Source organism: Haematobia irritans, chromosome 2, assembly GCF_050003625.1.
Source record: "Haematobia irritans isolate KBUSLIRL chromosome 2, ASM5000362v1, whole genome shotgun sequence".
Taxonomy (NCBI): Eukaryota; Metazoa; Arthropoda; class Insecta; order Diptera; family Muscidae; genus Haematobia; species Haematobia irritans.
This window is the reverse complement of record NC_134398.1, coordinates 68,852,093-68,870,731: the sequence shown is the minus strand read 5'-3', so window position 1 is coordinate 68,870,731 and position 18,639 is coordinate 68,852,093. Positions and strand designations below refer to the sequence as shown.

General features: G+C 34.2%; 1 long non-coding RNA gene across 2 annotated transcripts; it reads right to left on the bottom strand.

Moving 5' to 3' along the window:
* Positions 1-9,067: 9,067 nt before the first annotated feature.
* LOC142225433 (uncharacterized) lies at positions 9,068-10,709 on the bottom strand. Of its 2 annotated transcripts, XR_012719281.1 has the most exons (4): positions 10,615-10,709; positions 10,155-10,495; positions 9,656-10,089; positions 9,068-9,591 (listed from the first exon to the last, which is right to left on the bottom strand). It is a non-coding gene; the product is annotated as an uncharacterized LOC142225433 (long non-coding RNA). The 2 variants fall into 2 exon arrangements; XR_012719280.1 differs by having other exon boundaries at positions 10,155-10,673.
* Between the last annotated feature and the right edge of the window lie 7,930 nt (positions 10,710-18,639).

The window sequence follows — 18,639 nt, the reverse complement described above, 5'->3', positions numbered from 1 at the left end:
TTTAGTGTTGACTTTCAGTAAGAACTGGGATTGACTTTCATGCAAATTGTGGTTAGAAAATATTCGCAGCAATATTAGTTTTTAATTTGTCTCACATTGAAAACTGTTTGAGAAATTATTGAGTAGCAATGCATTTCAATTTGAGGATTACAATTGAGAGATTATTGCTATTGTGTTGAATTTTACTGTTGAGGGTAATGTCTGTTTTTTGTTGAGAACGCGATTTTCTCAACAATTTCTCAACTTGAATATTACCCTAATCCTTTGAAAAAATGTTTGAAAAATTATTGCATTTTAGTATTTTTCAAACGTTTGTGTTTATTGGGAAGTTTATACAGTACACACCGTAGAGCAAATAAGTGAAACCTATCAGTTAAGCAAATAAATTGTAGATTGTCGTTATTGGAAAAGAACTGGGTTTTATTAACAGGTTATTAAGCACGCCTCAATATAAAAACGTAACAATTGGTGTCAATGAAGTTTAATCAGCTTCGAGTGGAATACTTGAAGAAGGAATTGTGCAAAATGAAGCAGCCGACTACAGGAAATAAGGCTCAATTACAAAAGCGACTACTGATATTGATATCGAAACACATGAGTTTGATTATAAGGAAGATCTTGATGAATCAGTTGTAGCCAGCGCCTCGGAAATTCCATTTGCAGCTTCTAATGTTGTTGATTATACATCGATGGTCAATATTTTGAGCAAAATGATGGAAGAAAACTCTCTAAAAATGCAAGAGAATTCTAGAAAAATGATGGAAGAAAACTCTAGAAAAATTATGGAAGAAAATTCTTTAAAAATTGAAGCGAATTCTAGAAAATTGGAAGAAAAATTTGACGAAAATTCAAAAAAAATGGATGTAAATTCTAGAATTCTCAATGAGAAACTTCAAGAAATTTCTGAAAGCATGGAGAAACGTGTGGACCAGATTGAAAACCAAATTGGCGAATTGGATAAGAAAATTCTTTCTGTGTACGAGAAAATTATGGTTCACGATGATAAGTTTCTACACATCGAGAAAAAAATGTCAGAGCTGGAAATTAAAGGTTGTCCAGTGCGCGTTATCGAGGGCTCAAAAACAAACCTCCTGTTTTCGATGGCTCAATTTCATTTGATGTATTCAAATTCCAATTGGAAATGGTTGCTTCTAAAAATTTGTGGAACGACATGTTTTTAATCTTTTAGTTATTTTTCGTTCTTATTTTTTAAATGAAAAATTTAATTTTCTTAATGAAACAATGTTAAATTTTGGACAACAACAAAAAAAATACATTTACCCCTTTATGGAAATTTATTTCGTGCACTTAATTTATTTTTATTTGCATTTTAATGCTATGTCAATACTTGTCGTATACGCGTTTGGTTCGAGTATTAAACTAATCTGGTAATTGATTCGATCTCCTCAGTAGCTAATTTCCTATCTTCCTACAATCTATAATCTTTGGTAAATGCAACATTTGGTATGACGCAAGCCAATTTCCTATCTTCCTCAAGTTTATAATCTTTGATCAAACCAACATACCTGCGTGAAGATAGCGACGTCGCTAACTTTCGATAACAGGGTTATCGAAAAAATAACAGGGTGACACAGAGACGACAAAAACTGAATTAATATGAGACGGACAGACAGACATTTAATGAAATTTATGTACTTCCGTGCTTAAAAACAACGATTTTTACACAGAATATGGTAGATAACATCTTTACCTACAATTTAATGTGCCACATGTGCCTGTTCAATGTTATTTAGCTTGGTTATTACTGGGTACTGGTGGTCAGGACACTATTTCCCATGTGGAGTCCAGGAATGGACTTCGTACACAAAAATGACAACGGAACTTGGTAGAGGGCATCAATACCTATAATTTGGTATACCACATGTATCTGGGAAACGCCGAGTGTAGAACAAAATTTTCCAGAAACTGTTGGACGCACTGGTGGTCAGGACAGTATTTCCAGCGCTGAGGCCAGGAATGGACTTCGTACACAAAACTGACAACGGAACTTGGTAGAGGACATCAATACCTACAATTTGGTATACCACATGTATCTGGGAAACGCCGAGTGTAGAACAAAATTTTCCAGAAACTGTTGGACGCACTGGTGGTCAGGACAGTATTTCCAGCGCTGAGGCCAGGAATGGACTTCGTCCACAAAACTGACCAAGGAACTTGGTAGAGGACATCAATACCTACAATTTGGTATACCACATGTATCTGGGAAACGCCGAGTGTAGAACAAAATTTTCCAGAAACTGTTGGACGCACTGGTGGTCAGGACAGTATTTCCAGCGCTGAGGCCAGGAATGGACTTCGTACACAAAACTGACCAAGGAACTTGGTAGAGGACATCAATACCTACAATTTGGTATACCACATGTATCTGGGAAACGCCGAGTGTAGAACAAAATTTTCCAGAAACTGTTGGACGCACTGGTGGTCAGGACAGTATTTCCAGCGCTGAGGCCAGGAATGGACTTCGTACACAAAACTGACCAAGGAACTTGATAGAGGACATCAATACCTATAATTTGGTATACCACATGTATCTGGGAAACGCCGAGTGTAGAACAAAATTTTCCAGAAACTGTTGGACGCACTGGTGGTCAGGACAGTATTTCCAGCGCTGAGGCCAGGAATGGACTTCGTACACAAAACTGACCAAGGAACTTGATAGAGGACATCAATACCTACAATTTGGTATACCACATGTATCTGGGAAACGCCGAGTGTAGAACAAAATTTTCCAGAAACTGTTGGACGCACTGGTGGTCAGGACAGTATTTCCAGCGCTGAGGCCAGGAATGGACTTCGTACACAAAAGTGGCAACGGATATTGATAGAGGGCATCAATACCTACAATTTGGTATACCACATGTATCTGGGAAACGCCGAGTGTGGAACAAAATTTTCCAGAAACTGTTGGACGCACTGGTGGTCAGGACAGTATTTCCAGCGCTGAGGCCAGGAATGGACTTCGTACACAAAAGTGACAACGGATATTGATAGAGGGCATCAATACCTACAATTTGGTATACCACATGTATCTGGGAAACGCCGAGTGTAGAACAAAATTTTCCAGAAACTGTTGGACGCACTGGTGGTCATGACAGTATTTCCAGCACTGAGGCCAGGAATGGACTTCGTACACAAAAGTGACAACGGAGCTGGATAGAGGACATTATTCCCCACAATTTGGTGTACCACATGTATCTGGGAAACGCCGAGTGTAGAATAAAATTTTCCAGAAACTGTTGGACGCACTGGTGGTCAGGACACTATTTCAAACGTTAAAGCCAAAAATAAACATTAAACACGAAAAGAAAAACATAACTTAAAATGGGATTTAATAACTTAAATTCTTTCATATGTACAAAGATCATTTATTACATATTTACAATTAATATCATGTTTTTTCTTTTCAATAATTATTGTTATGACATGTCGATCGTGCAAAGGGTGCATATTTAAAGCACGTGTTTCGTAAGTTATCTTGGTAACTCTGCTAAAAGTGTTATAACACATAACAAAATGGCGGACTGGTGTATAACAGATTCCATGGCATATGTGTGTAAGGTAGTTGCACTTAAAGAGCTCATTACACATATTTTTGTTTTCATTAAAAATGTAGATTATTAATTGCACATAAAATAATAAATTGATTTATGGGTAGAATAAACTACATTCATTAAAAATGTAGATTATTAATCACACATAAAATAAATAAATTGATTTATAGGAAGAATAAAATACTTCCTGCGAAAATTGAACAAAATTGTACTTCACATTTTGAGATTTGGACAAAGCGTTGTTAAAACTAGGAAAATTTATTGCCTTGGTGTACTTTATAACTACAACTCAAGAAATTGTACTCTCTCATAGAAGAAAAACTGAACCAAATGTAAAGGAAAAACTATTAGCGCCAAATCATTACCATTTTTACCATACAGTAATTCTTTTTGACAACTTTTGGGAACCGTACTAAAAAATTCTTTTGCTTTAGTTCATATTGAACTTATATGTACGGTCATTGAACTTTATATCCACGTTTGGTTCATAAAATGTTTGATACATACTTAAAACAAGTAAAAAATCATTGGGCTGTTTAAAATTTCCAAAACACAATAAAATTAACTACAAACAAATAATTTCTTTGCACTACAAATAAGTTAAAAATAAGTTGTTTTGCTGAGACAACTTAAATTTACAAATAAAAAAATTATTAACAATGTGAACGTAGTATGATTCTACGTTCACATTGTGATTGAAATCTTTCGTTTTCGAGAATTTTGCCTTTCAACAAAATCCACTGCACTGTCATGCACAATTGGTGATCACATCAGATGTAAAGTACAATGCCTATGTATCAATTGCATTTTGTTCGTATTTTGCCAAAAATAAAAACTTCATGATCCACTGCACTGTCATGCACAATTGGTGATCACATAATGAAGTTTTTATTTTTGGCAAAATACGAACAAAATGCAATTGATACATAGGCATTGTACTTTACATCTGATGTGATCACCAATTGTGCATGACAGTGCAGTGGATTTTGTTGAAATCCAATTGCAAAACTACTGAAATCCGTAGATATTTCAACTGAAATCCATTGTAAGTAGACATATAATGTGAACATAGTATTAATATGAAAATGCTATTTGCAAATCTCGAAAAAGTAAAATTGCAATGAGGACGTACTACTGTACTATGTTCACACTAGATATAAATGTTTATATAATTTGATATCTCACTTTTGTATTGAAAGGCAAAATTCTCGAAAACGAAAGATTTCAATCACAATGTGAACGTAGAATCATACTACGTTCACATTGTTAATAATTTTTTTATTTGTAAATTTAAGTTGTCTCAGCAAAACAACTTATTTTTAACTTATTTGTAGTGCAAAGAAATTATTTGTTTGTAGTTAATTTTATTGTGTTTTGGAAATTTTAAACAGCCCAATGATTTTTTACTTGTTTTAAGTATGTATCAAACATTTTATGAACCAAACGTGGATATAAAGTTCAATGACCGTACATATAAGTTCAATATGAACTAAAGCAAAAGAATTTTTTAGTACGGTTCCCAAAAGTTGTCAAAAAGAATTACTGTATGGTAAAAATGGTAATGATTTGGCGCTAATAGTTTTTCCTTTACATTTGGTTCAGTTTTTCTTCTATGAGAGAGTACAATTTCTTGAGTTGTAGTTATAAAGTACACCAAGGCAATAAATTTTCCTAGTTTTAACAACGCTTTGTCCAAATCTCAAAATGTGAAGTACAATTTTGTTCAATTTTCGCAGGAAGTATTTTATTCTTCCTATAAATCAATTTATTTATTTTATGTGTGATTAATAATCTACATTTTTAATGAATGTAGTTTATTCTACCCATAAATCAATTTATTATTTTATGTGCAATTAATAATCTACATTTTTAATGAAAACAAAAATATGTGTAATGAGCTCTTTAAGTGCAACTACCTTACACACATATGCCATGGAATCTGTTATACACCAGTCCGCCATTTTGTTATGTGTTATAACACTTTTAGCAGAGTTACCAAGATAACTTACGAAACACGTGCTTTAAATATGCACCCTTTGCACGATCGACATGTCATAACAATAATTATTGAAAAGAAAAAACATGATATTAATTGTAAATATGTAATAAATGATCTTTGTACATATGAAAGAATTTAAGTTATTAAATCCCATTTTAAGTTATGTTTTTCTTTTCGTGTTTAATGTTTATTTTTGGCTTTAACGTTTGAAATAGTGTCCTGACCACCAGTGCGTCCAACAGTTTCTGGAAAATTTTATTCTACACTCGGCGTTTCCCAGATACATGTGGTACACCAAATTGTGGGGAATAATGTCCTCTATCCAGCTCCGTTGTCACTTTTGTGTACGAAGTCCATTCCTGGCCTCAGTGCTGGAAATACTGTCATGACCACCAGTGCGTCCAACAGTTTCTGGAAAATTTTGTTCTACACTCGGCGTTTCCCAGATACATGTGGTATACCAAATTGTAGGTATTGATGCCCTCTATCAATATCCGTTGTCACTTTTGTGTACGAAGTCCATTCCTGGCCTCAGCGCTGGAAATACTGTCCTGACCACCAGTGCGTCCAACAGTTTCTGGAAAATTTTGTTCCACACTCGGCGTTTCCCAGATACATGTGGTATACCAAATTGTAGGTATTGATGCCCTCTATCAATATCCGTTGCCACTTTTGTGTACGAAGTCCATTCCTGGCCTCAGCGCTGGAAATACTGTCCTGACCACCAGTGCGTCCAACAGTTTCTGGAAAATTTTGTTCTACACTCGGCGTTTCCCAGATACATGTGGTATACCAAATTGTAGGTATTGATGTCCTCTATCAAGTTCCTTGGTCAGTTTTGTGTACGAAGTCCATTCCTGGCCTCAGCGCTGGAAATACTGTCCTGACCACCAGTGCGTCCAACAGTTTCTGGAAAATTTTGTTCTACACTCGGCGTTTCCCAGATACATGTGGTATACCAAATTATAGGTATTGATGTCCTCTATCAAGTTCCTTGGTCAGTTTTGTGTACGAAGTCCATTCCTGGCCTCAGCGCTGGAAATACTGTCCTGACCACCAGTGCGTCCAACAGTTTCTGGAAAATTTTGTTCTACACTCGGCGTTTCCCAGATACATGTGGTATACCAAATTGTAGGTATTGATGTCCTCTACCAAGTTCCTTGGTCAGTTTTGTGTACGAAGTCCATTCCTGGCCTCAGCGCTGGAAATACTGTCCTGACCACCAGTGCGTCCAACAGTTTCTGGAAAATTTTGTTCTACACTCGGCGTTTCCCAGATACATGTGGTATACCAAATTGTAGGTATTGATGTCCTCTACCAAGTTCCTTGGTCAGTTTTGTGGACGAAGTCCATTCCTGGCCTCAGCGCTGGAAATACTGTCCTGACCACCAGTGCGTCCAACAGTTTCTGGAAAATTTTGTTCTACACTCGGCGTTTCCCAGATACATGTGGTATACCAAATTGTAGGTATTGATGTCCTCTACCAAGTTCCGTTGTCAGTTTTGTGTACGAAGTCCATTCCTGGCCTCAGCGCTGGAAATACTGTCCTGACCACCAGTGCGTCCAACAGTTTCTGGAAAATTTTGTTCTACACTCGGCGTTTCCCAGATACATGTGGTATACCAAATTATAGGTATTGATGCCCTCTACCAAGTTCCGTTGTCATTTTTGTGTACGAAGTCCATTCCTGGACTCCACATGGGAAATAGTGTCCTGACCACCAGTACCCAGTAATAACCAAGCTAAATAACATTGAACAGGCACATGTGGCACATTAAATTGTAGGTAAAGATGTTATCTACCATATTCTGTGTAAAAATCGTTGTTTTTAAGCACGGAAGTACATAAATTTCATTAAATGTCTGTCTGTCCGTCTCATATTAATTCAGTTTTTGTCGTCTCTGTGTCACCCTGTTATTTTTTCGATAACCCTGTTATCGAAAGTTAGCGACGTCGCTATCTTCACGCAGGTATGTTGGTTTGATCAAAGATTATAAACTTGAGGAAGATAGGAAATTGGCTTGCGTCATACCAAATGTTGCATTTACCAAAGATTATAGATTGTAGGAAGATAGGAAATTAGCTACTGAGGAGATCGAATCAATTACCAGATTAGTTTAATACTCGAACCAAACGCGTATACGACAAGTATTGACATAGCATTAAAATGCAAATAAAAATAAATTAAGTGCACGAAATAAATTTCCATAAAGGGGTAAATGTATTTTTTTTGTTGTTGTCCAAAATTTAACATTGTTTCATTAAGAAAATTAAATTTTTCATTTAAAAAATAAGAACGAAAAATAACTAAAAGATTAAAAACATGTCGTTCCACAAATTTTTAGAAGCAACCATTTCCAATTGGAATTTGAATACATCAAATGAAATTGAGCCATCGAAAACAGGAGGTTTGTTTTTGAGCCCTCGATAACGCGCACTGGACAACCTTTAATTTCCAGCTCTGACATTTTTTTCTCGATGTGTAGAAACTTATCATCGTGAACCATAATTTTCTCGTACACAGAAAGAATTTTCTTATCCAATTCGCCAATTTGGTTTTCAATCTGGTCCACACGTTTCTCCATGCTTTCAGAAATTTCTTGAAGTTTCTCATTGAGAATTCTAGAATTTACATCCATTTTTTTTGAATTTTCGTCAAATTTTTCTTCCAATTTTCTAGAATTCGCTTCAATTTTTAAAGAATTTTCTTCCATAATTTTTCTAGAGTTTTCTTCCATCATTTTTCTAGAATTCTCTTGCATTTTTAGAGAGTTTTCTTCCATCATTTTGCTCAAAATATTGACCATCGATGTATAATCAACAACATTAGAAGCTGCAAATGGAATTTCCGAGGCGCTGGCTACAACTGATTCATCAAGATCTTCCTTATAATCAAACTCATGTGTTTCGATATCAATATCAGTAGTCGCTTTTGTAATTGAGCCTTATTTCCTGTAGTCGGCTGCTTCATTTTGCACAATTCCTTCTTCAAGTATTCCACTCGAAGCTGATTAAACTTCATTGACACCAATTGTTACGTTTTTATATTGAGGCGTGCTTAATAACCTGTTAATAAAACCCAGTTCTTTTCCAATAACGACAATCTACAATTTATTTGCTTAACTGATAGGTTTCACTTATTTGCTCTACGGTGTGTACTGTATAAACTTCCCAATAAACACAAACGTTTGAAAAATACTAAAATGCAATAATTTTTCAAACATTTTTTCAAAGGATTAGGGTAATATTCAAGTTGAGAAATTGTTGAGAAAATCGCGTTCTCAACAAAAAACAGACATTACCCTCAACAGTAAAATTCAACACAATAGCAATAATCTCTCAATTGTAATCCTCAAATTGAAATGCATTGCTACTCAATAATTTCTCAAACAGTTTTCAATGTGAGACAAATTAAAAACTAATATTGCTGCGAATATTTTCTAACCACAATTTGCATGAAAGTCAATCCCAGTTCTTACTGAAAGTCAACACTAAATTTCTAGTGATTTTGTACATTTTATTAATTTTTTTCGTTAAAAATATAATAATATTAAAAATAACATTAACAATATAAAAAATAATAATATGTTATAATACCAATCAAAACATAATTATCTTATTAAAGGTATTAATAACTAAAACTATCAATACAACTTTAAATAACTTAAACATTTTTCATGTATAATTTCCCCCATAATGTTGGTGTCACATAACTATTAATTAATTAATTATTAATTAATATGCTGACAATTTCAAATAATTACTATCGAGGAACTTGCTGGCCTGCGTGTTAGAATAGATTTCATCAAGAGGAATTCACAAAATATCAAACTGATGACGGAATGTAAATTGATGTAATGCACATTTTCATCCAGAAGTTCTTGATTTAGGAACTGTTGCACTTTGTTTTAATTGGTTGCACTTTGCAAGTTTTCTGGAATCTTTTCTTTGTTGTTTCCTTCATCATTTTTTCACCGGTCAACATCTTCCAAGAATATAATATCCAATGATTTTAGTTTTCTGCAAAACAATCGAGTTTTGTGATTTCCATTACGTTTTCATTGCACTTTTTATTTTGACTTACCAATTATAATTACCGTTTTGGATTAATTTCAGTTTTATGTCAATAAAAATAACTGACCACGTACTTCGTGGCACAAAATGTATTGAAACCCACAAAATTCCTCAAGAACGTTGGTGTCACAAAATTCTTGTAAAACTCATTAAAATTCGGGAAATTAGCAAGGAACTTGATGACTAGAGAGTTAGAATAAATTTCCAGCAATTTCAATTCACAAAATATCAAATTAAACCGATGATGCGATGTAAATTAAACTATAGGCGTGATGCGAATTATCACCCAGTAGTTGATATGGAAAAGCATAAATACCAAGTTTAATTCATTGTACTTTGATTTATGGAAACTTTCTCTTTTCGATTAGCCACCATCATTTTTCATTTTTCATTGGTCAACCTCTTAATGTTTCCAAGAATGCAGCATCCAAATATTTTAGTTTTCTGCAATGAGATTTAAATTTAGTGACTTCTCTAAAGTGTTGATTTAATTTTTCATATTGACTTACCAATTATTATAAACTATTTGAAGCAGTTCCAGTTACTTGTCCAACATTTTTTCATCGGTCAGCTTTTTAATGTTTTAAAGAACGTAGAATCCATAATTTTAGTTTTCGGCAAAGAGATATAATTTAGTGTCTTCCTTAAAGTTTCATATCATTTTTTTATTTTCACTTACGTATTATTAGAAACTATTTGGAGTAAATTCAGTTTTTTGTCTAAAATGTTTTTTATTTCTTTCAATTGACCACGAACTTCGTTGCACAAACAAGTATTGAAAACCACATGGTTTTTTCGTTGCATTTTAGGGTAGTGTTTTGTCAAAGTTTTCTCATATTATCTTCAACCCCTTTTCAAAGATTTCGTCAACATTTTGGCAAATTGGAAGTAATTCGCAAACAATTTGAAGATGTATTGAATATGAGCTGTTTCAAGTCAAGTTGAATTTATGTTGATAATTATAGTTACCCTCAAACTGAAAAGTTGTTGCATTTGAAAAACGCTCATCCTGTGTTTATTGGGTTTAGCTTACCACTGATTTGACAGCTCTCTCCGCTAGTGGTTTATATCATAGACAATAGATTCATATAGATGTCCCATGGGTGTCAAACTAAGTTTGACAGTTCCGAAGATTAAGAATAAACGAAGAAAATCAAGAGAATTGAGAGATTTTTGGTACTCTTTTCAACACAACAGGGTGTTCTGTAATAAAAAACTCCTCATAAAAAATTAATTGTGAATGGACAACGAATACAAAAGAATCTCTCTTAACGAAAAAAAACAAAACGAAATGTCAGAAAATTAATTTTTGGAACTGACACATTTTTTTTAAAGAGAAGAGTGGGACATCTATATGAATCTATTGTCTATGGTTTATATCATAGACCTTTTAATACATAGATGATCCACTATTCTCTTTAAAAAAATGTGTCAGTTTCAAAAATTAATTTTCTGCCATTTCGTTTTGATTTTTTCGTAAAGAGTCAGTCCCAAACATTAATTTTCGTGCATTTGCTTTTGTGTTGTTCGTAAAGAGCAATGCTGCTCAAAGTTAAATTTCGTATTTTCGCGATTTTGGTCACAATTTTTTGTTCAAATATGAACTTTTAATATATTAATTTATTTATAAATCCTCTGTTGCATCATAAACGTTCTAATTTTGTGTACAATTCGCAAACTACAAAAAGGAAAACGAAAGAGATTGTAAGCGTGCTCTTATTTTTCTCGTTTATTCTTAATCTTCGGAACTGTCAAACATAGTTTGACACCCATGGCTCATCTATGTATTATAAGGTCTATGGTTTATATACCGATATATGACGATGTTCTCGCTAATTGGCCTACAACCTTCTAGATTAATCTACTACTATCTGGTACGCACATATTTATCGGCTTATGTTCATTGTCTTGGCTACATACTTTTAGGTTTATGCTCATTATCTTGGCTGATAATCTAGTGCATTCTACACTGAAAAAAATATTGTCGTGATGTCAAAGATTTCATGTCTTTAAAATACGAATACAAATTTTGCTTAGCATAGAAGACGCATTTCTCTAAAACAAAGTTATTTTCCTTGTCCAAAAGTCGATAAACTTTTCAATGAAGTCGTATTGTCCTTATAATTAAGTGATTTGACTTAAAAATGGGTATCTTAACATGAAAGAAAAAATTTATAGGCTAAGGTCAACTTGACTTTAATAATTTAGAAAAATTCTTTAAATTTAATGAAATTGTCTTTAAATTTGTTGCCTTTTTGCATCTTGACTACAAAGCAAAAAATCGTTCAAATATAGGACATGTTTTTCAAAACTTTATTTTAAAGAAGTTTTTTACTTCAAACATAGCATAATTTCTACTGGAAGTCGAGTCCTAATTTGGAAAATAAAGTTGCCTTTAACTCGTTTTTAAAGGACTTTGATAGCATATGAAGAAAAAAAGCTGAGAAAGCGAAAAATTAAAATTTGCTTCCTAGAAGCAAGTACACAAAACCTAAATTTAAAAGAGAATTGTGTCTTAAAAGTATCCTTACTTGTATTCTCCGCTTCTTTGGCTCGGAATCAATACCAAATTTTTTAAAGTAAAGACAAAATCTTTGGAACCGAGTATGCTTTTTTCAGTGTACTATCTGGTATATGTCGTGCAGGCATAACATAAGTGATTATGGTCATATTACTACAATTAAGTAAAACAAAAGGCGTTACTTTTACAATGAACGATTGGAAATCTAAGAACACAAAAGATGTTTAGGAAAGTATTGGAAAATGACTCTAACAAGTTATGAGGTAATTTTATCGTTTCAATTTGAAATTTAAATTAATGGAAACTAATTTAAATAAACTTAAATCTAGAAATATCACATTCGGAACAATATCAATACCGAACGGTACAAGCGATACGCAAAGCATGAAAGTACCATATGGTATTATGAAAATACCAATATGGTATTGAAAATAATACCTATGCGGTATTAATATTTATACCATAAAGGTATTGATGTATAAACAGTGCGGTATTACGAAACAATACCAAAACGGTATTGGGTTTAATAAAAACCCGGTATTTATTAATACATGTTAGTTTAATAAACCAGGGGGGACCAGTGAGTATTTACCATCAATTCTCACATAACATGATCACCCTTGCTCGGATAAATCCCAGTGTCCGCTGTATTTTCTGTGGTTTTGGATACACTGGCACAAATAATTCATACGTCCGATGTTTCTCATCTGCACGTAGCAAACATCAAGTGTCGCGGGGTAGAGGAGACGTTTCTTGGGTACAGAGAACTGAATCGTGACAATTTGAGAGAATAACATTGGACGTTGTTGTCCCTTTCCCCGTAAGTGATTCTGGAAACCCATATGTCCTTGTGGCCATGGACTACTTCAGCAAGTGGCCTGAAGTTTATGCCATTTCAAACCGAGAGGCGAAGGCGATAGTGGATGTAGTCGACAAGAACTGGGGCCAATCAAAGATTATAGAAGAGGAAGATGGGAGATTGGCTACTGAGCACATCAAACCATTTACCACATTAGTTTAATACTCGAACCAAACGCGTATACGACAAGTATTGACATAGCATTAAAATGCAAATAAAAAGAAATTAAGAGCACGAAATAAATTTCCATAAAGAGGAAAATGTATTTTTTTTGTTGACCAAAATTTAACATTGTTTCATTAAGAAAATTACATTTTTCATTTAAAAAATAAAAACGAAAAACAACTAAAAGATTACAAACATGTATTAAACTAATCTGGTAAATGCAACATTTGGTATGACGCAAGCCAATCTCCCATCTTCCTCAAATCTATAATCTTTGGGGCCAATCACCGCATTCGTCATCGAGTTCTGTTTCGTATAGAGAAACATTTAGCTCGCTGTAGATTTTTTGATCACCGCATTCGATCGTAATTTATTTTGTCTACTACTTTTTTTTACATTGCTGTAAACATATGGTAATGAGAAATTGGAAGCGAAAGAGAATTTCAAAATAAATTTTTGCGATCAAAATATGTTATTTCTGAGAAATTTATATTGTTCTTGATCAGGAAAAATATTCGTGATAAAAGCAGTCCTTTAGCATTGCCTGAAGTAGAGTAAGTGATTCTATTTTAACATCCGTAGATTTAAAAGAGGTTTTCGTCTGTCAAAAGAAGCTTTTAAATATGTTTTTGAAAAACTAAGTTTTTTTTGAAGCGGCTGCTGAGCATTCCTTTCTATGATCAGTTTCCCTAAATGCAACTAAAATTATATTTTCTTAAATGTATTTTGCCAAAATAGAATAAAAGTTGCATTTTCACCAACTTCTTGTTTCTTTTTTCCGCTCAAAAATCACTACATACTTCGTTTTCGATAGCATGCTACCTATCGTGTTCAACTTCGAGTAGAAACAATTCGATAACGACTGCGGTGATCAGCGTAAACTACATTACGATGACGAAGTACTCGATTTCGACTGCAGTGACTTGGCCCCTGGATATCTCGCTACGGTGTGCCATCCGGGATACACTCAGACCAAATAAGAAATTTTGAATCGGCCATATTCAAAGAGATGTGTGACTCCCTTGGTATCAAGAAAACAAGGACTACGTCATTACATCCACAGTCTGATGGCATGGTAGAAAGGTTTAATCACATTCTGGAAGAATATCTTCGAAAGGTCGTTATCCACGCCAAGGGGACTGGGATGAGCATATACCAAAGTTTTTGCTGTCCTATAGATTTGCTATACATGATTCTAATTCACGAACACCGGTCAAGATTCTATTCGGAACGGAATTGAAGTTACCTGGAGATTTGATATTCGGCGACCTAATAAGCTCGCAATGGAAGAAAACAGTATACCAAACACATTTGGTGAAGTTCACGAATCAGTGCGCAACAAAATAAAAATGGTCAGCAACAGGATGGAGGTGAGATATTATCGTGCAGCAAACACTGAGGGCTTCAAAGAAGAACAACTGGTTCTGCTATTCAACCCGCAACGATAGAAAGGATTATGTGAAGGCCTATTTAAAGTCATCAAGAAGATCAATGATGTGGTATATCGCATTCAGAAGGATGACAGCCCAAGTTCAACGATGAAAGTTGTTCACCTGGAACGTTTGGCTCCTTACGGAACGGGTTCTGTGCCTGTTCGAGACGAACAGGCTTAAGTGGGAGGTAGTGTTACGAATTTGATATTTCTAGATTTAAGTTTATTTAAATTAGTTTACGTTAATTTAAAATGTCAAATTGTAACGATCAGATAGATAGGCCATGTGTCTCTTTAAAAAAAATGTGTCAGTTCCAACAATTAATTTGCTGACATTTCGTTTTGATTTTTTCGTAAAGAGTCAGTCCCAAATATTAATTTTCGTGTATTTGCTTTTGTGTTGTTCGTAAAGAGCAATGCTGCTCAAAATTAAATTTCGTATTTTCGTGGTTTTGGTCACAATTTTTTGTTCAAATATGAACTTTTAATATATTAATTTATTTATAAATCCTCTGGTGCATCATAAACCTTCTAATTTTGTGTAAAATTGGCAAACTACAAAATGGAAAACGAAAGAGTTTGTAAGCGTGCTCTTATTTTTCTCGTTTATTCTTAATCTTCGGAACCAAAGATAATAAAAGAGGAAGATGGGAGATTGGCTACTGAGCACATCAAACCATTTACCACATTAGTTTAATACTCGAACCAAACGCATATACGACAAGTATTGACATAGCATTAAAATGCAAATAAAAAGAAATTAAGAGCACGAAATAAATTTCCATAAAGGGGAAAATGTAATTTTTGTTGTTGTTGCCTAAAATTTAACATTGTTTCATTAAGAAAATTACATTTTTCATTTAAAAAATAAAAACGAAAAACAACTAAAAGATTACAAACATGTATTAAACTAATCTGGTAAATGCAACATTTGGTATGACGCAAGCCAATCTCCCATCTTCCTCTTTTATTATCTTTGTTCGGAACTGTCAAACTTAGTTTGACACCCATGGCCTATCTATATAACATCTATTGTCTATGTGTGTAAATATAACCATAGCGATAGGCGGTAGACGAACACTTATTTACGTGTATTTCTTATGGGAAGCCCAAAATCCGCGACGGAATACCATGACGCGGCGTGTCGCTAAATTAAAACTTATTCTAACTCCTTGGCGAAAACTGGTATAGTGTTGCCATCGCTTATCAATTTTTTTAACTCACCACTAGGAATTGCTGTTGCCTGGCCACGTGTAGATTATTTTTTCTTGATATAACTCAACAAATAACAAGCCATTGTATGTTTTTATTCAACTTCATAGTGTAATATTGTCAAAGCATGCTGTATTGACAACAAAAACGCTAGGAAACGTGAAAAAGGGAATTATTCGCCGTCAAGCTTATTGTATTTGCCGTTGCGGCAAAAATGTTTCGCCTACCGCCTATCGCTATGGTTATATTTAAACACTATGCCAACAAACATATATTCCTGGCCATGGCGTTCTACATCATATGATGGGCCAAGAAGAAACCGTCTCATGACGGAACTACACAAAAGGAAAAAAAAAAAAAAAAACATATATTCCTCTTTCTCTCTTATTGAAGTGTACTCAGAGTGATCACGTCGAGTATGTTGCGAGAACAAAACTTCATAGAGTACTCCATGTACCACGTGCAGTTTCAGAAATACAAAAGAACAGTTACTCTCCACAATATATGTTTACGGTTTGTTATAAAGAACGGCAAACGTTAAGGTGTGTGACATACATAAATATATGAAATATGTGACGTACATACATATCTATGATTAATAATAATGGAAAGTTTTGCTTCGCACATAACTGAGAAATATTTGTGGTACCATGTGAAGTGAAGAGAATCCATGTTGTACTTTTTCTCAAGTACCTGATTTTTTATTGTTCCTTTTTTTCGGAACACATATTGTTTCGGATAAGTACTTGGTGGTATTTGACAAGCAAGTGTTCTCTTCACTTCACTACTTGCGCTCTGAGAGAAAGACTGTGTATGTACTATATTCGATAGCGAATTGCATACATGTAGTGAAAAGTTATTCGATGTAGACCTCTAATTAGTATCGCTTTTTTCATATGCCTTGCTGTTGCAACCATTTTTGAATTTTTGTTCAATGACATCGATCTTCTACATGTTTGATGCAATATGAATATGCAAACCAAAAACAATGGAAGATGAAGATGGGAAAATGGCAGCAGAGGGTATCAAACCATTGACGGCGTTCGATGCAAACGTGTCGTTTATGATTTTTTGTTCCACAAATTAAACTAAGAATAAAAAGAAATTTATATCAGGGAATGACGTAGAACAATCGGTCAAAAGTTTCTCATTATTATTTACACAAAATTTAACATCATTTGTGAGTTTTTAACAAAAAATATTGCAAATTAAAAATGAACGAACGTGTATGTATCGAACACCGTAAATACAACTTTTGGTATGACGTCGCCCATTTTCCAATCTTCCTTTTCTATTGTTTTTGATGCAAACCAAAGACAATAGCAGCCAAAAACAATAGAAAAGGAAGATTGGAAAATGGGCGACGTCATACCAAAAGTTGTATTTACGGTGTTCGATACATACACGTTCGTTCATTTTTAATTTGCAATATTTTTTGTTAAAAACTCACAAATGATGTTAAATTTTGTGTAAATAATAATGAGAAACTTTTGACCGATTGTTCTACGTCATTCCCTGATATAAATTTCTTTTTATTCTTAGTTTAATTTGTGGAACAAAAAATCATAAACGACACGTTTGCATCGAACGCCGTCAATGGTTTGATACCCTCTGCTGCCATTTTCCCATCTTCATCTTCCATTGTTTTTGATAGCAGCAGTCAAAAACTATCTTAATCTTTTCTATCATCGTTTATTCTTCCATAAAATAAATTAAACCTTTCAACACATTTACGAGTATTAAAAAAATGTCGATTTTGCTCTTTTTGTAATATTTGGGAAATAAATGGGAATTTTCTCAACATACTTCCTTAAAAATTTGTGAATTTCATAAAAATATAAACCATTACATACTCCGCGATAATTGGGAGGAGTAACCACAAGCGTAGGAAGGCCTCTGGGGAGGGGGCTGAGACCCCCCAGAAAAATTTTAGCCCCCCAGAATTTGAAAACCTATTTACGATTTTCAATTACTTTTATATAATATTAAACAAGTAAATACAACCGCACAAACTTCCGCTAAAGATTTTCATGGTAGCAGTTATCATAAGTGACTGTTTGAAGTCTGATATTATAAAACTGTGGTTGAACTTATGATTTAAGTTCCTAAATGTATGTTTAGTTTAATAACTAAAGCACCTTTATTATTTTGTTTAGTCAGAGTTTTAGTCGATTTAATTAAAAAAATAGTAATTGATATTAAAACTATTCTTTCGTAAATGAATATCTTAATAACGCTGCAAAAAAAGAATCGCCAAAAAAGTAGAGAAACTGTTCTTTTTGTGTTCGGAAGTGGTCATAGGACGGATGCCCACTATTTCAACAACTGTTGCACTGATGTGCATCACTTCTTAAGTTGTGATCCGAATTTAGTGTGAATTAAAAAATTTTGTGATATTTTCCCAAATAGGGAGCCACCGTGGTGCAATGGTTAGAATGCCCGCCTTGCATACACAAGGTCGTGGGTTCGATTCCTGCTACGACCGAACACCAAAAAGTTTTTCAGCGGTGGATTATCCCACCTCAGTAATGCTGGTGACATTTCTGAGGGTTTCAAAGCTTCTCTAAGTGGTTTCACTGGAATGTGGAACGCCGTTCGGACTCGGCTATAAAAAGGAGGTCCCTTGTCATTGAGCTTAACATGGAATCGGGCAGCACTCAGTGATAAGAGAGAAGTTCACCAATGTGGTATCACAATGTGCTGAATAGTCTAAGTGAGCCTGATACATCGGGCTGCCACCTTACCTAACCTAACCTTTTCCCAAATAAATAATGGTAAATGGAAACGTTTGACCGAAAATATTTT